At 44.5% G+C, this 15462-nt stretch overlaps 1 long non-coding RNA gene across 1 annotated transcript; it reads left to right on the top strand.

The window, feature by feature from the left end:
* The first annotated feature begins 398 nt into the window (after window positions 1-398).
* LOC119393524 (uncharacterized) lies at window positions 399-10921 on the top strand. Its single transcript, XR_007416198.1, has 4 exons — window positions 399-485; window positions 4959-5069; window positions 8494-8613; window positions 10308-10921. It is a non-coding gene; the product is annotated as an uncharacterized LOC119393524 (long non-coding RNA).
* Window positions 10922-15462: the final 4541 nt, after the last annotated feature.

Genomic DNA, 15462 nt, shown 5'->3' with positions numbered 1-15462 from the left:
TGTGTGTGTGTGTGTGTGTGTGTGTGTGTGTGTGCGTGCGTGCGTGGGTGCGTGCGTGCGTGCGTGCGTGCGTTCAGTCGCGCTGTTCAAACTTAGCATAACAAACCAACTAGCCCGCCAACGCATTATGGCCACTTTTCTCTTCCTTTCGTAAGTAGCCTTACCGCGTTATGTTAAGGTCGGTTCGTGAATACGGCGTTTAACCCGGTTAGAAAAGTTGCAGTGGGGAGGAAGAAAACGGCAGAGAACTTGTTAAGAGAGGAAACTGAAACGTTTATGGTTGACTAGAACAACCGGTGTAATAGAAACCTTGAGAAATAACCTGCGGTAATCAGCACAATAAGCTTTTAGTTTTGCTGAAGTTGAAACACTCTTGCACTGCCGTTCTTTCCGCGTGCAGATGGTGCTGCTACTGCGAGCGGCCTGCGCAGGCCTCTCACTTTTCCTCTGTTCCGCTGTTCCATTGACGCTGTCACCTTCGAAATGTAAGTGGTACCGCAAAATACTTCAAGAATTTCACTGAACTTTTGAACTCTTAGCTGAGGATATAAATAACAAGAGTGAAATGTGTTGTGCAAATTGTAGACCATTAGCAGCCAGTAGCTCGTGTAGTGATAAAAATGGAACGCCAGTGTTGTCACACGACAATTTACTGTGCGTGAACTTCCTATAATTTGTGCGGAGCTTTGTACGGGCAGGAAAGGTACACTGTTATGCCTAAAAGTGCAGTATGAAGGGAACTTGCGATGTATTTATGCCCACGGTGGCCACATTTCGATGGGGCGAAGTACAGAAATACCTGTTGCATGAAGCGAGACCGAACGCGCCACGGTGGACTAGTGGTTATGGTGCTCGACTGCCGACCCGAAGGTCGCGGGATCGGATCCCGGCCGCGGTGGCCACATTTTCGATGGAGGCGAAAGTGCTTGAGGCTCGTGTACTTAGATTTAGGTGCACGTTAAAGAACCCCACGTGGTCTAAATTTTTGGAGCCCTTCACTATTGCATCTCTCATAATCATATCGTTGTTTTGGAACGTTGAACCCCAACAGTTATTAGGCGCGAAGCACCTGAAGGCCGAGGCTTGTCCGGCGTTTGTCCGTGTGGCCGTCACGGCATAGCACCGCATATCTCTGTGGCTCAGACCCACTGTGGAGGATTGGCCGAGAATTGAGTGGTTTTGTAAAATGCTACGGAGCTTGAGAATAAGGGAGGTTATAGAATAGAAAAAATTGGCCGCGTGTCTGCGTGCTTCGCTGCAAATGTCGCCGAAAGACGATGGTCTTGTGCCGGCCGTACTACATCAGTCCTCCTCGTCTACGTTGAACCGCCGCATCTGGCTCATAGCGTCGCACTTTCAGCGCAGCCTAAGAAACACTAGTATTTTCAGCGCAGCTTAAGAAACATTAGGGTCTTTAGGATTACTTATCTATGTATTTTCTAGTAAAGGAACACACCACCTAATACTTATGCATTGATGTTGCGCCACAGATATGCGTAATATTTGCCTTTTGATCGACACGGTTCACAAGTATGAACGGCCGTACCAGTTCAAGATGGCTGGGCGTTCAGAAAGTGGTTAAACTTTGGCCGGCTGGCTGAATCGGGTGACAGACAGACAAACAGAAAGACAGACAGACCAAAATTTCTGCGTTTAAGTTCCCCAAGAAATACTATCATCTTTAATATTCAATCAAAGCATATGGCAGCACAATGCACGCTGCAGTGAAAATACACGAGAGGGCGCATAAGCGCGTTCCGGACCACACATTCTATTTCTGCCATGGATGAAAAACCGAACGTGAACGTGCACTCGCCCGCGAAAGGCAACGCCGAAGACAACAAGCTACCCCAGAGGCGAGAGCTTCGGAAGCAGCGGCAAAGCGGCAACGCCGAGAACAAGCTGCTACTCCGGAGGCGAGAGCGCGTACATCGATCGAGCAATGCGCGATTATGAAACAAAGTACAAGAACAGCCCCTCCGTACTAGTCGGTGACTTTAACGTAGATATCATGGACAACGACTGGCTTTGGCAGTGTATGACGTCTCGATATGCTCTACGATGCATTTCGTATGACTGGAAACAACGAACAACCACCAGGGGGACGTGAATAGACCTTGTCTTTGCCAACTTCAGGCTCGATCCGATCGAAGAACCATTGGCTCTACATTTCACGGACCACAAAGCAGCAATAATGAAGGGAAAACGGAATCCACAACTCAATACGACATACCATTTATGACCAAGAAACATTGTATATAACTGTACATCGCTTTGCCACTCATTAACGTGCGTGAGTGGGCAGTGTCACAGGTGATTTACGGTTACACCGAACGATCCCAGTGCTTCGCCGACTCATCATCATTCACTTCGTGGAGATGCGGTGATTTTTTTTAAATTATGAAATGAGACCAACACGCACAGTGACCACGGATGAACTGATGTTTACTGCTCGCGCATCGGAAGTGCTTGAGGGGGTTGGCACACCGGCTGGCGTACATCGTATTGTTTAGCGGTCACCGATACACTTGTGTACCACAATTTAGGTGCATGGTAAGAACTCCAGGTGATTAAAGTTAATTCGGAGCACGCAACATCGTCATTCCTTATAATCACATTTTGTTTTTGCACGTCAAATCTCAAAATTTAATTCTTCATTTCTTAACGTTAGTACAAATCGTTCACTTCATTTCGAATTATGGAGAATAAAATACAATGGCATATCTTACTTATGTCACAATCTAACTAGTGTAATAGTTGAATAAATGGATATTGGTTTGCTGACAATTCGCAAGTAAAGCGGCTTTAGAGTACATGAGAACCTCTACAATATATATTTTAAGCCTTCCGTGAATAAATCAAACCTGTTGGGTATGTATGATAACAGCGTAGTCTACATTATATGTGGCCGCCATTGTAGGCAATAGGGTTCGTTGAAACATAGCCTAGTTTTCATGAGCCCATTTAAATGCAGCTTCATGCATACGACAGGAACGAATTGAGGGTACGTATACATTTAATAGTGTATAATTTTACATTCTAAGGTATGACGAGCCAAACACACGATATGATTATGTGAGACTTCATAGAGGGGTACTCCGGAGGACTTTTGACCTCATCGAGGTCTTTAACGCGTACACTGCACATTTCGCTCCCATCGAAATGCGTTCGTGATGGCCGGGAATCAAACCCGCGTCATTGAGCTTATAGATACAGGGCGCCTCAACTGCTGACCTACAACAGCGCGTAATATTCTAAGTCAGTAGTTGATACATTCATTTAATGACACAGAAGCCCTTCGTAGACGCTATATTGCTCAATATTCTGAGTGCCTTATACTAAACAGGCTGCAAGTTGAGCTCATACGGACTGTGTTGTCACTGTTCTTTGTATGTCACTGCATACCGACAAAGACTCCTTTGTTCGACAGGTTCCTTTGTAGTCTTATCAGTTGAGTAACAGCTGTTCGCGCGGTTGGTAAGGAAACAGATTCCGTAATGCCAGAGGTATTAATTACACCATGTAATATCAATTTTGCTATGCCCGATAGACTTTTAGCCGATGATGTCATTTTCACTACCAATATTGCTGACCTTGGTCCCATAAATTTGGGCTTGAGATGTGAACTGTCCAACGGTGTGAAAATGGAACGACAGTAGTTGTAGAGGCGTATGTACATGGGCTGGTTGGTTCAATAATTTTTTATCAGTTTCCTTTATTCTGTTTCACCTGTTATGCGCTTTACTTGTTTAAAACCATTCCTGACGAGGTTTTATCAGTAGCTGTCCACTTAAATATAACTGGCGCTGGGCTAGACAACATCCAAATTGGTCACGCTCAATTATGTTTTAACGAAATGTGATTTGTTCTCTATGAAATCGTTAACCTCACGTTCTAAACAGGCACATTTTTGGCGAACTTGAGCGCGGTGTGACTAGTCAATTTATTTTTGAGAAAGGCGATCGCTCATTACTATGTAACTGCAATACAATCTGTGTTTGAGCATTATTTAGAAAGTTGCCAAAAATAATTAAAAATGTAATTGACAAAGTACTTAAATAGTTTAATGTTCTTTCACTTCAGCAAATTTGGACTTCGATCCGCTTACTCTACCTACCTAGTACGCGCATCTCGTACTGATCTATTAAAGAAAGCCATTGATGATGGTAAATTTGCAAGATACATATTTGTAGGCTATTCAAAGGTATTAGCATACATGACGAGATTCTTAACGTCAAACTAGATTCAGTAGGTACGACAGGTCCTATATTTACTACGTATTACGCAATCACCTTTGATACAAATATCAGGTTGTTCGCATTTCCATTGCTTATTCTAAACCCAACATTACTAATTAAGGTGGTCCTAAATTGTTCTTGCAAACTATAACCCCGCGAATTTTCTTTTTAAAGTAATAAACAAAAATTTTCATTCTTGCTAATTCCCAGATCATTTCTGATCAACACTAGCTCAACACGTTTCATAACTTCATTCTATCCAAAGTTCGTACTAATTATGAAAAACAGACAGTTGACTGTGGCCGTATCATTATGGATCAGATTACCCTTTACATAATTCTTCAGAATTCCCTGAGATCTTGTAATGAGTCAATTTTTGTTGTTCTTGTTATGCGATGCATGTGCGACAGTGTACTGTATAACACCCTCTATGATTTCTTTGGCATGATTATCTGTTTGCCTCACATAGCTAGCCAGTACTGTTACACTACCATACAATGAGGAGGGGTAAGAAGGGATGGCCACTCGAAAAGCTGGATATTGGAAAAATAATTCATTCGCTGCATCGCTAGTATTGTCATCGCAGCAATCACAAATATTGGTGTCGCTGGGGCTTTCACCGTCGGAACCGCTCGCATGTTCAATGTTCTTGCTTTCTCAGACGATGACGTCAACATTTCTGTAATCAAGTGTTAACTAGCAAAATATCGCGCTGTGCAGATGCCGAGAGCATAAATGCTCTAACGCATCCCAATGGCAGCCTTCAACGCGAGAAGAGGCAGCTCTCGGAAGTCGTGTACGCCCTGAGTTCGGGAGCCAGGCTCATCATTGGTACGTTGGTTTCTTCGCGTGAAGGCAGTAAGTGCGCAGAATACGTTCTACTCCGTGAGTAGGTCAGGTTAGGGTATTCGCGGTCTCTTACCATTGCCCGACATTAGAAGGACTGACTGTTTGACTATGGTTGGTCAACTTGCTCAAGGCAGCAGCTGCGCTAGAAGTGCTGCCGAAGCACGTGGTACTCGCTCTCTTAGTATAAGTTGAATGTCGAAAGAACATTGCGGTAAAGTCCGTTTCCTTCCTCCCTGCCAAAAAGCAAGATGAAGCGACGAAGTACTAAGTAGGAAACAGAGGCCTGAGCGCTGTACATATATACATATATAGTGAGAGAGTGAATACTAGAGGTGTTTACGTGCCTGTAGGCCTGACATATTCTTCCACAGACTTAGAGTGGCACGTGAAGCATCACACGCACGCGAAAGGCACACAACAAACGCTTAACGCATCAACCCTCAATACTACCTAGAGCATTACTAAATGCGCGCACCTGTTAGCGCTAAAGCCTCATGTCTTGTTGTGATTGCGCAGCGTACACAAAGTGTTGACGCGATGCAGTAGTTCGTCTACCTGCGTTACTGCTGCTTCTCGGAGCCCCTACATTAGGAGCACGATGCATTCTGTGATACATCAGTTACCTGCGGTGACCATATGTAGCTACCAGCTTTTTCTTTTTCTGTGTTGCACACATACAGTGATCTTTGCCTGCAACGCAGCAATTGTGCGTTTGCAGAATGCTTTCGTATACATTCCGGTCAGCTTTCCGGATAACGTGATTTGGGGCAAGCTTTACGTGATAGGCGAGCCTTCGCTACGCTTGTACGCATCGGGGTTGTGCGGCGAGAAGGGCCGCTGCTGCGTGCTACAGGCCGCACATGGAGACAAGGTGCATTGCTTTCATGTTTTTCTAGTGCAAAGTACCTTCTCTAAACCCACAGCCATGGTGTAAAAAAAATATATTTGGCCACAGTTGAGCCATAAGGCCGCAGTTGCAGAGGCACTGAAGTGCCAGTGTCCCAAGCTCAAGGCAGACAGTCTCTAAATAGAAACCTGTGTATGGAGACGACGCTAAGTATACGCTGGGTGTAGTATATAGGTGCTATGATCATAACCGCACACGCTAAAATATGAAGTCGTAATAAAAAAAAAAACACAATGACAAAAATAACAGCACCTAAAATGTGTTACAAACCTACAGTGAAACATAATATTTGTGAAATGTATCGAAACGAGCTGAAAGGTATATAAATGCGGATTAGTGCTTGCTCCATTCTTCGCGAATTCACTTTTGTTTTCTTCGTTTTCTCGACGTTTTGTATGACGCCCATGTTTCGATAGCTGAACAGGCGCTTTTGAAACTGTGTTGGGCGTGTATTAGTTTACGCGCTAATGTCATATATTTCTTTGGATTGTCACAGTACATTGGCTCCTGAAGGAGGGGATATTCACTTACAGCGAGCAGGCATATGAACATATAGACTGTATACGTAACGGCTACTATTATACTCTAGTATGCTTCCCGGCGACGCGCCGAGCGTAGCACACGTATCGTCAAAATTCCTCGTCAGACTAGCCAGGCATTTAAGACAAATTAGTTTCTTATTCGCACGTCTCATTTAAATACATCTCTACACACTTAACGTTTTCGTCAGCCAACGCAAACAGACCTAAGTAAAAAGATAAGGAAATTGAAGATCGGCAAATCCTTAACAATACTGTCTCGAGGCTATTTAATTTGCTAGCTTTAGTTTTGTATGATGCGCTACACAATGTTTGGGTGCCTTATACTGATCCTCACTTTCTTAATTTTGTTATTTTCTCTTTCCTTTTTTCTTTTAAAGCCGCACCTTAAGTTTCCTTGTCATATGGTTAAAGCGCCGCGTCAGGAGCTGGGTGTACGGCTGGGATTGCCGCGTACCCCTGTCGTCAGCCATGCTTTTACGAGTAGACGTTGTACAGGAACACAGACATTCAAATCTGCCCCCTCTTTTTGAGTGTGCGCCTTTGAGTCTTAGAAACCAGTCTCGCAAGGATGTGGTAATCAGGCGCTCCTAGTGCATTAGGAATGCTGTCGGCGGTTGTTCCGTCCAGACTCAAAGGCCTTTTGAAGTCTGTGGTGTCTCTCACAAAGGTAGCGTTAACATTGTTACGTAAATTCGGTCTGCTGAAGCACGACTACACCTAGGCTCTAGGGTCCCGTTGAGATGAAGTCACGGGGTTTACTTAGTGACATTATCCCGTCACAGCTTCTTCACATCTCCAGGATATTACCTTTGCTTGCAGGATAAAAATGAAATTGCGTACCACTCGTAATTCGCTAGTTGTTCGGATATACAAAATTTTCTCAATATTTTCCTCTTCGGCCTCACATACGGCCGTGATCGAATAATCGGGAAAGTCCGAATATGCATTTTTCGATCAACTGTGCGACGAACAAACAAAAAAAAATCGACCCGTATTTGAAATTTCGAGCAGTCGCGCATCGCTAAGGCAAATGCTTATTTCTTCCTAACTGTTTCACTTGATGGACTAGCATTATTTGTATAATGAATACCTCTCTATATATCAGCCAATGGATCAATCACGCTGAATATCTTCGAAAAGCTAAAACAGTTATGGCGACTTTTTTACAAACGCGTTGAGCCTATAGCTGCCATCTTGATCGATCACGCACGTTCGTGTTTGTCGTTCCTTGCTCGTCCTCAGCTTTCGCGCTGTTCAAGATCGAAGCACACCAACTTGCCAAACTATCCGTTTTAAGCTTATAGCGCAGGTCTTAAACGTCATTGACAGATGAATTTTAGAGCTCTAAATAAGGATGGTAATTAATTATAAGGTTTTAAAAATGCGCATCTCTACTGATAGGAGCACGCCGCCTAGACCATTTTTCCGCTCCCGTGGTTTTGGACGCGGCATTGTTTGGGAACGTCATTCGTGCGCCCGATTCCATTGGCTTCCTTTGTGCTAGAGGAGAAAACATAAGCCACCAGGCTTGTGGCGACACCTAAGGGCGCAGATATGAACCAGAAAAGCACGTAGCACGGCCTCCGCGATCCACGAAGCTCCGGCGAAGCTTGGTAAACTATGGACCTAAACCCAGAACGCTCGGCATATAAGCTCGAGGAAAGCACAGCTTTGAAGCAGGGAACTTTTATTTGCCCGTGGCTGTCTCGCTACAAGGTGTATCGCTTAATTATGGTGGCAATGACGTGTTATAGGTGTAGCGTAACCGCTAACATAATTAAAGAAAAATATCCTTTCAGGGACCCTTTTGCTATATTCATTGGTATGTTCGCGCAACCCCGCATTAAACAAGTATTTAGTTTTTAGTGCGTTAATTAATCTAGTGATGTGCTCTTCGTTTGTATCCTGAAACTCAATATTAACACCTCCTTTTTTCCACTCAAATTTCTGCACCAAGGAGCTGGCGTGGGCTTGCTGCAGTCCGTTGGCAGAATAGGAAAAGACGTGGTTGGGGAAAGTGACGGCGGTCTCCTAGGCTTGCTCAGTTCGCTCTTCACTGGCCTTAATGTCAGCTTAGGTGAGTGCTTTTATATTGCGGTACTGGATGAAAGACAGATAAGCGTTAAGCAATACATCGAGCAAATGTCGAGCTGTTCATTTTGCATCGTTTCGTACTCACGTACGAACCATAGTTGCTCAACGGGAGATATATTGACAGCCATTCTTATGTTGTTTGTTAGCCTCTTCTGTATTGATTTTGCTGCACCGAAGACGCTAACGCAGCAACCGCGAATCAAATCGATGCAGTGCGATTAAGTAGAATGCGTTAAATGGAGCGATCTATTATCGCGAAGATGCACGCGAAGGCTGTGCATATCGCAGAAGCAAGACGTCACGTTAGTGAGCCATGCGCAGGCAGATAATATAGAACTTTCAGGAACTGCATTTTGGCGCATTCCCATGATTTGGGGACATCTGTACGCGGCGACATCTCTCGGCGGCAGCAACGGCATCCTGACATAACTGAATGAGAAATGGGCGAAAAAAATCATATCTCGTGAAAAAAGCTGTAGTTATGAAAAACGACTCCGGGTTCTATACAGCAGAGACCTACTGGAACACTATGGTAAAATTGCAGTATTGCCCTACAAAGCGTGTGGTTTCCCAGGACAATTGAACACCGCCCATTAGAAACACATGGGGCCCCATCGTACAATATTAAAGACTCTGGGAAGCCACGCCATTTGTAGTGCGACACTGTAATTTTAACGGAATGTTCAAATAAGTCTCTGCCGTATGGAACCGGGAGTTGTTTTTGATAACTAGCTTTTTTCGTCAGATACGATTTTTTTCGCCTATTTCCCATTCAGTTACGGCAGCCCACCGCTGTTCCTGACGAGAGATGACGCTGCGTTCACATGTGTCCCAATGCTGGCCATGTACGTTGTTTTTTACTCGCCGTAGTAGCTCAGCGGCTAAGGTTTTCCGCTGCTATAAGCTCGAAGACGTGGTTTCGATTCCTGGCGACGGCGCTTGCGTTGCGACGGCGGGCAAAACGCAAAAACGCGCATGTCGTTCAATTTAGGTGCACATTAAAGAACTGCAGGTTGTCAAAATTAATCTGGTCTCTTGCGTTACGGCGTGCCTTGTGATCACATTCTAGTTTTGACACGTATACAGGTATCAAATACAAGTTTCCTAGATTTCCTTAGTTCACTAAGTCTTCGAATACATTTTATGAGGACATTTCACTGATTCGCAGAAAGCAGACACGCGGCTCATCGACTTCGTTTTTATTTATTTTTTGTTTATATGAAATACCTTGCTGGTCCGTTGGGCATTGTGTAAGGGGGCCGCTACAATCACAACATTCTATACCAAATAAACAGTATCAAAAACCAGGTAAGAAACGACGGTACATAATACATAAAATTTGAACACGTAATACATAATAATACACGTAATACATACAGAATAAATACATGATGCATACATAGTACTTACATAATATATGCAAATCTAGCCATGTTAACGTACTTCAGTGAAAATGTGCAATTAGTTGGTGGTGGAATGTGTCAGGGTTGGACAATGAAGCGTTGTTGTCCGGCAGGTTATTCCATAATCTAATGGCACGTGAAAGTGCTGATGAACTGAATGTTAGAGTGTCACCATATATGCGTGTAAAACTGAAATTATTATGCAATTTTTATGCAAATTATTATGAAATTATTATGCAATTTTTTTTTCAATGCATTTTTTTTTACTTTCCAGACCTAGTAAGAAATGTTTTGCTGGCGGTGCTTGGAACCAAGGATATCCTTCTGGGCACGCCTTCAAAGGACGCGCTGACGGCGGATCCTTAGGCCAACGGGAACTAAGGAGAAAGTGGGAAGCTGCTACGAAGACGTTGGATGACGCCTACGCCGAAAGCGCTCACGCCAATACCAGCCCAGAACGTGTCCTGTGGGGCCTGTGTTGTGTTAACCGCCCTTCGGTTTCTGTACAAAATAAGATAGCTCTCGCTGTTCTCTTTACAACTCCTATTTCCCCGCCCCTGTGCAGGGTAGCAAACCGGTTACAAGAACCACGTTGACGTCCCCGCCTTTCCGTTTCATCTCACACTTTCTATCTCAAGCCAGAGCTTTTACTTAACAGCAAGGATGTTTGAGCTAACGCACGAAATCTTAAACGTTTCTCTTAGGCCTGCAGCCGAGACGAAATCAAAGATAATGTGTTATTAACAGCATCTTTGTTGGTTTACAGTCAAAACGAGTTATAGCGAAGTATGATACACAGAAATTATAAACTTAAATAAGTAACCGTAATTTCTTCTGAAATTTTTACACCTATGAGAATCCACAGAACACAATTAAAATATGGTTTTAAGCAACAAGAAAATGTTTACAGGGTTCTGATTTCGTACATACTCGGGGACAATTTTTCTTGGCAATGAAGTGAAGGCTACAGAACGACATCGCGCGTGTCCTACCGCCAATGAATGTAGTTCGGCAATTGCGTCCGTATTTTCTACGTGAGATATAAAAACAACACCTTTATTTTCCACAAGCAGCTCCTTGAGACAGGACGCAGCACACACCAGTATGATATTTGTATTTATTTCACTTTAGACGCTGTCACATTGCTTTTCTGTGCGCGCGTGAGAAAGTCGCGCCTTTTACGCATGCCTCAAACCATAGAGTTTCCTACAATACTTACTAGACGGAACTCTGGCGCTACTGTCTATGGGAGCTGCAACACATGCCGCTTCAGCAGCATGGGAATGATGGGTAGTATACGGATCCGTGTTCTTGTGCCCGTGTTTGCACGCCCTGTCTTTTAAAATGAATACTTACCAATTAGATGAGCTCTTGCTTATTCATCGCATAAGAAAGGAAGGCTAACAATAATAATAATATCTGGCGCTTTGCTTCCCAAAACCAAGATATGATTATGAGAGACGCCGTAGTGGAGGGCACCAGCACTTTCGACCATCCGGTGTCCTTTAAGTGCACTCACATCGCATAGTACACGCGCCTCTAGCATTTCGCCTCCATCGAAATGCGAGCGCGCCGTGGCCGGGATCGAACCCGCGACCTTCGGGTCAGCAGTCAAGGTAAGGCTCAGACCCGGGCACAAGAGAAGAGTAACGCGAACGCCGCATTTCCAAATTTTCAATTCACCCTATCTTTATGAATCCACAGCAACTAGTTCGCATTCCAGTCATTTTACTTTTTTGCATAAAAATGATAATCTACTGATCATTCCGCGCTGTTTGGGATGAAATCAGTCGATTCGTGACAGGCAAAGCGACTCGTCTGACGGAGCAGCTCAAAACTCCAACGAGCTTTGGATCAAATGGCAAATCTTCATACAGGACGTGCTGCCGCTGTACACACCACTCAGCCAACGCCGAGGACTCCCGCATTCTCCAGCTCTCCGTGGACACAGCACGCTGTGCCTTGGTCGACATCCGGGTACGGTTTCCGCCGTAATGAAGCCCGGACGCCACGTGGCTTAGTGTACATAGAGCAGAGGTACTTCAGGACAATTATACATAATCGAACTGCGGCGTTGATAAGCTGCTACATGCGCAGGAGTCGAAGAGTTTCTCGCGCTCTTAGGGCGCATTTGTGACCATTTACTTTATTTCCATTCCCCTCGTCTTCCGTCATTAGCCCAGGCAAAGCTACGCCGTCGTTATCGCCTGGTCGAATCTGGCATTTGGTTCGCCGGATAATCGGAATGGAAATTGAAATCGATCGTTGCAAATGAGAAGTCCCAGGGTACATCGGCCTCTTGGCGCAATGAGCGATAAGAAATGCGTGGAAAACTTGAAAAAATTCCAAAATACAGTTCTGGCTAGCTTTACGGACGATCGATACGCCGCTCTGCTTATCAGCTTTCGTGAAACAGGCCTGCGTGATTACGTGCAACGTCCGTCGCTGTGTAGGCCAGCGAAGAGCGTTATGCATGAAATCGGATGCCATTCCGAAATCAGAGTGATCCGCGGACATGCTAACAATACGCAGACAAGACTCGTAACTCCACTACTCGGGGTGCGTGCGGCGACATAAAAGATACATTATCGGTTACAGCTGCATCTATCGTCTCGCCCACGACGGCTTGACAAGGAGGCTTTTGCAGAGGCTATCCCCGGCAAAAGCCTACTAAGTTACGAGTCTTGTCTGCGTATTGTTAGCATGTCCGCGGATCACTCTGACTAGATAGGACGACGCGTGCAGTGCACCGCTCGTATACGAGTGTGCACTGCACGCGTCGTCCTATCTTGTTGTTTAAAAAAACGTGCCGACGTTGTAGAACTTGAGTGCAATTTGAGTTGAATATGACTGCCGCGTTTAGTATTAAGGGCTTTGATTTCTCGGAAGCGCGTCTCTCAACAGCTTTATAAGTGTGCTAATTTTATATTCACAGTTCTTCTATATTCACAGTATAAGTGTGCTAATTTTATATTCACAGGGAATAGGATTAAAACACATAATCGCTTATTCGCGCAACAGATGGGCTTAGTGTAGTGCAGCGCGTACGGGGCGACGGGCCAGCTTTCAGAACGGGCGCGCTCATTTCTCTCCGACAGGTATAGTATAAACGAGGGAGTAACATTGCTGTTGAGTCGAAAGAACAACGAGCCTTCGCAGAAGAAGAATGCAGTCTCCTGAGCTCGAGGCTGACTAGAATATATGACTAGAGTACACAGGGAAAAAATTCTGTTCAATTATTATGAGCTATGTGCACTTAAGTACTATGATTTATCGTAAATGTATGACTAAACTAGATACCCTGTATGTTAGTAAGCCTGAAGTTTGAGGACGCAGCTTTTCTATAGGCAGTGGCTAATAAAATTTCAAAACAGGGGTATCAGCTGTGAATGAACGACAAGTGATATGCTAATATAATGCCCTAATAATTTCATAATTCATGTATGAGAAATAATACGATGACTGCGTATGTTATACTCCGAGGAAAACTACAAAATGAACAATGAATATAAATATATGAACACACACAGTTATTATTGCACATAATGTCTATCACAGATTCTACTGCTAGTGTACCTGCTACTCAGGTATCCTAAAAAAAAGAGTATTGCAAAGTGCATGAACATAAAACAAACAAATATCTCTAAACTTTGTCAAATTTTAGCTAGCCAGCAGCCTTATGCAACTAGCCTAACACTGTGACTAAAACACACAACCGAAATAAAACTGCAGAGAAACGAACTTAAGTTAGGCGTTGTCCTTGAGCTTGTCGAGAATCTTCAGCAGTTTAATCCTTGCTCAGCAACGTGGAAAACTCTCTTCCTTGTGCAACACACTTCGAATTAGTCCCAATGTTCGGGCGAAAGCAGACGGGTAGGAAACATCTTTTATGCAATATACGGTCAAACACAATAAAAGTACCTTTTCAAGCGTGCAGTCATCTTTCAGGGTAACACGTTCGTCCTCATCACAAAAAAAATTGCAGTAGCTTAGCTCGGCTATGCCAGGATATACGTAGCGTTATCCCAAAGGTTCAGCTGATTATTCTTAGCTTTCCAGGTTGTCTAGGATTATTAGCCTTCTTCTGTTCATTCTTCGTACGCTGAACCGCTAAGTGCCAGGCAACTACTTCGGGATCCCATGAGATAAGCTTCTCGGCTCTTCTGCGCCGTTGAGCAGCATTTGCGCTCTCTCTCTCCATGGCGTTACCCACCTGCAAACGCCAGTAAGAGGCGCTATCAATCGGCTCCAGTGCAGTGTCAGACGGCGACTGCCCAGCGAAGGTGAATAGCTGCGCGCGCGCTGGCGCCAGTCTGTCTGTCATGGCTACGACGTCCCTACTCTCGAATGCGCAGACCAGCAGCGGCGAGTCGCGCGCGGCGGTGGCGGAGAGCGCGTGAGATTGCGGTGGCGGAGAGCGCGGAGAGCGGTGAGCCAGCTGTGTGACATCACTGATCCTTGCGCATGCGCAGCACGGCTCATGAGGTACCACGCGAAATCGGCTCCGGCTAGGCAAGTGTAGCAACGCTACAAAAATGAGCTTTGTTGCCGAGCTCCAAGCAATCATGGGTCCTGGCGACCCATGGACACCTGCAAGATACTGAAAAAAAAATTAATATATGTTTCATGTTTTGCATAGCACATCTTTATGCAAAAAGCTAACAGTTCAGAGGTAGTGGATGGATGAATGCCAGCACTAAAATATTGCAAGCTTTAGACGCAGAACCGTGCATGAATTGAGATTGTTATGGGCGTGGTTTATGCAATAAAGCAGTTTCAGAAATGCTGATACGCAGCTATAGGTGCCATTGCTTGAAATTTCGCTAATGCCTTCAAAGTAGCCACAAGTACAATATCAGATCTCACAAGTGTATAAGCAAGCGTTTCTTTGTGTTTCGAATGCAATGTCCATATCATATCTGTTCCATGAAAATGGGCAAAAACAGTAGCCAAATGAGTGTACTGAGACCATAAGTTATGGAAAGCAGAGCTTTGGCTTGCTTCAATAGTAGCCTGAAATGGAGGCCTGAAGCCACCTCTCAATGATGACAGGTGGTGACAGACGGCATGCTATAGTGCGTTGCGCATGTCCTTTTGCACTAAACTTGAGTGCTGTAGTGTCACGCTTACAGTGCAAACCTGGAAGTGCCTGGTATCTGTTTCTGTTGTGAAATGGAAGCATCACAGGACAATCAAAAAGGCCCGAATAGATTGCCTACATTGACTTACATGATTGCTTATGTGTGTACGCCTTTGTGCATACAGATGTACTTGAAATATCTTAATAATGCAGCTTCTGAAAGAATTGACTGGGATTTATTCAATGGCAGTAAAGCAACTCTGCTACAAACAATAATAATAATAATATCTGGGGTTTAACGTCCCAAAACCACGATATGATTATGAGAGACGCCGTAGTGGAGGGCTCC

This window comes from Rhipicephalus sanguineus, chromosome 5 (assembly GCF_013339695.2).
Source record: "Rhipicephalus sanguineus isolate Rsan-2018 chromosome 5, BIME_Rsan_1.4, whole genome shotgun sequence".
Classification (NCBI taxonomy): domain Eukaryota; kingdom Metazoa; phylum Arthropoda; class Arachnida; order Ixodida; family Ixodidae; genus Rhipicephalus; species Rhipicephalus sanguineus.
The sequence above is the reverse complement of the archived record's forward strand: the minus strand, read 5'-3'. Positions and strand labels throughout refer to the sequence as shown.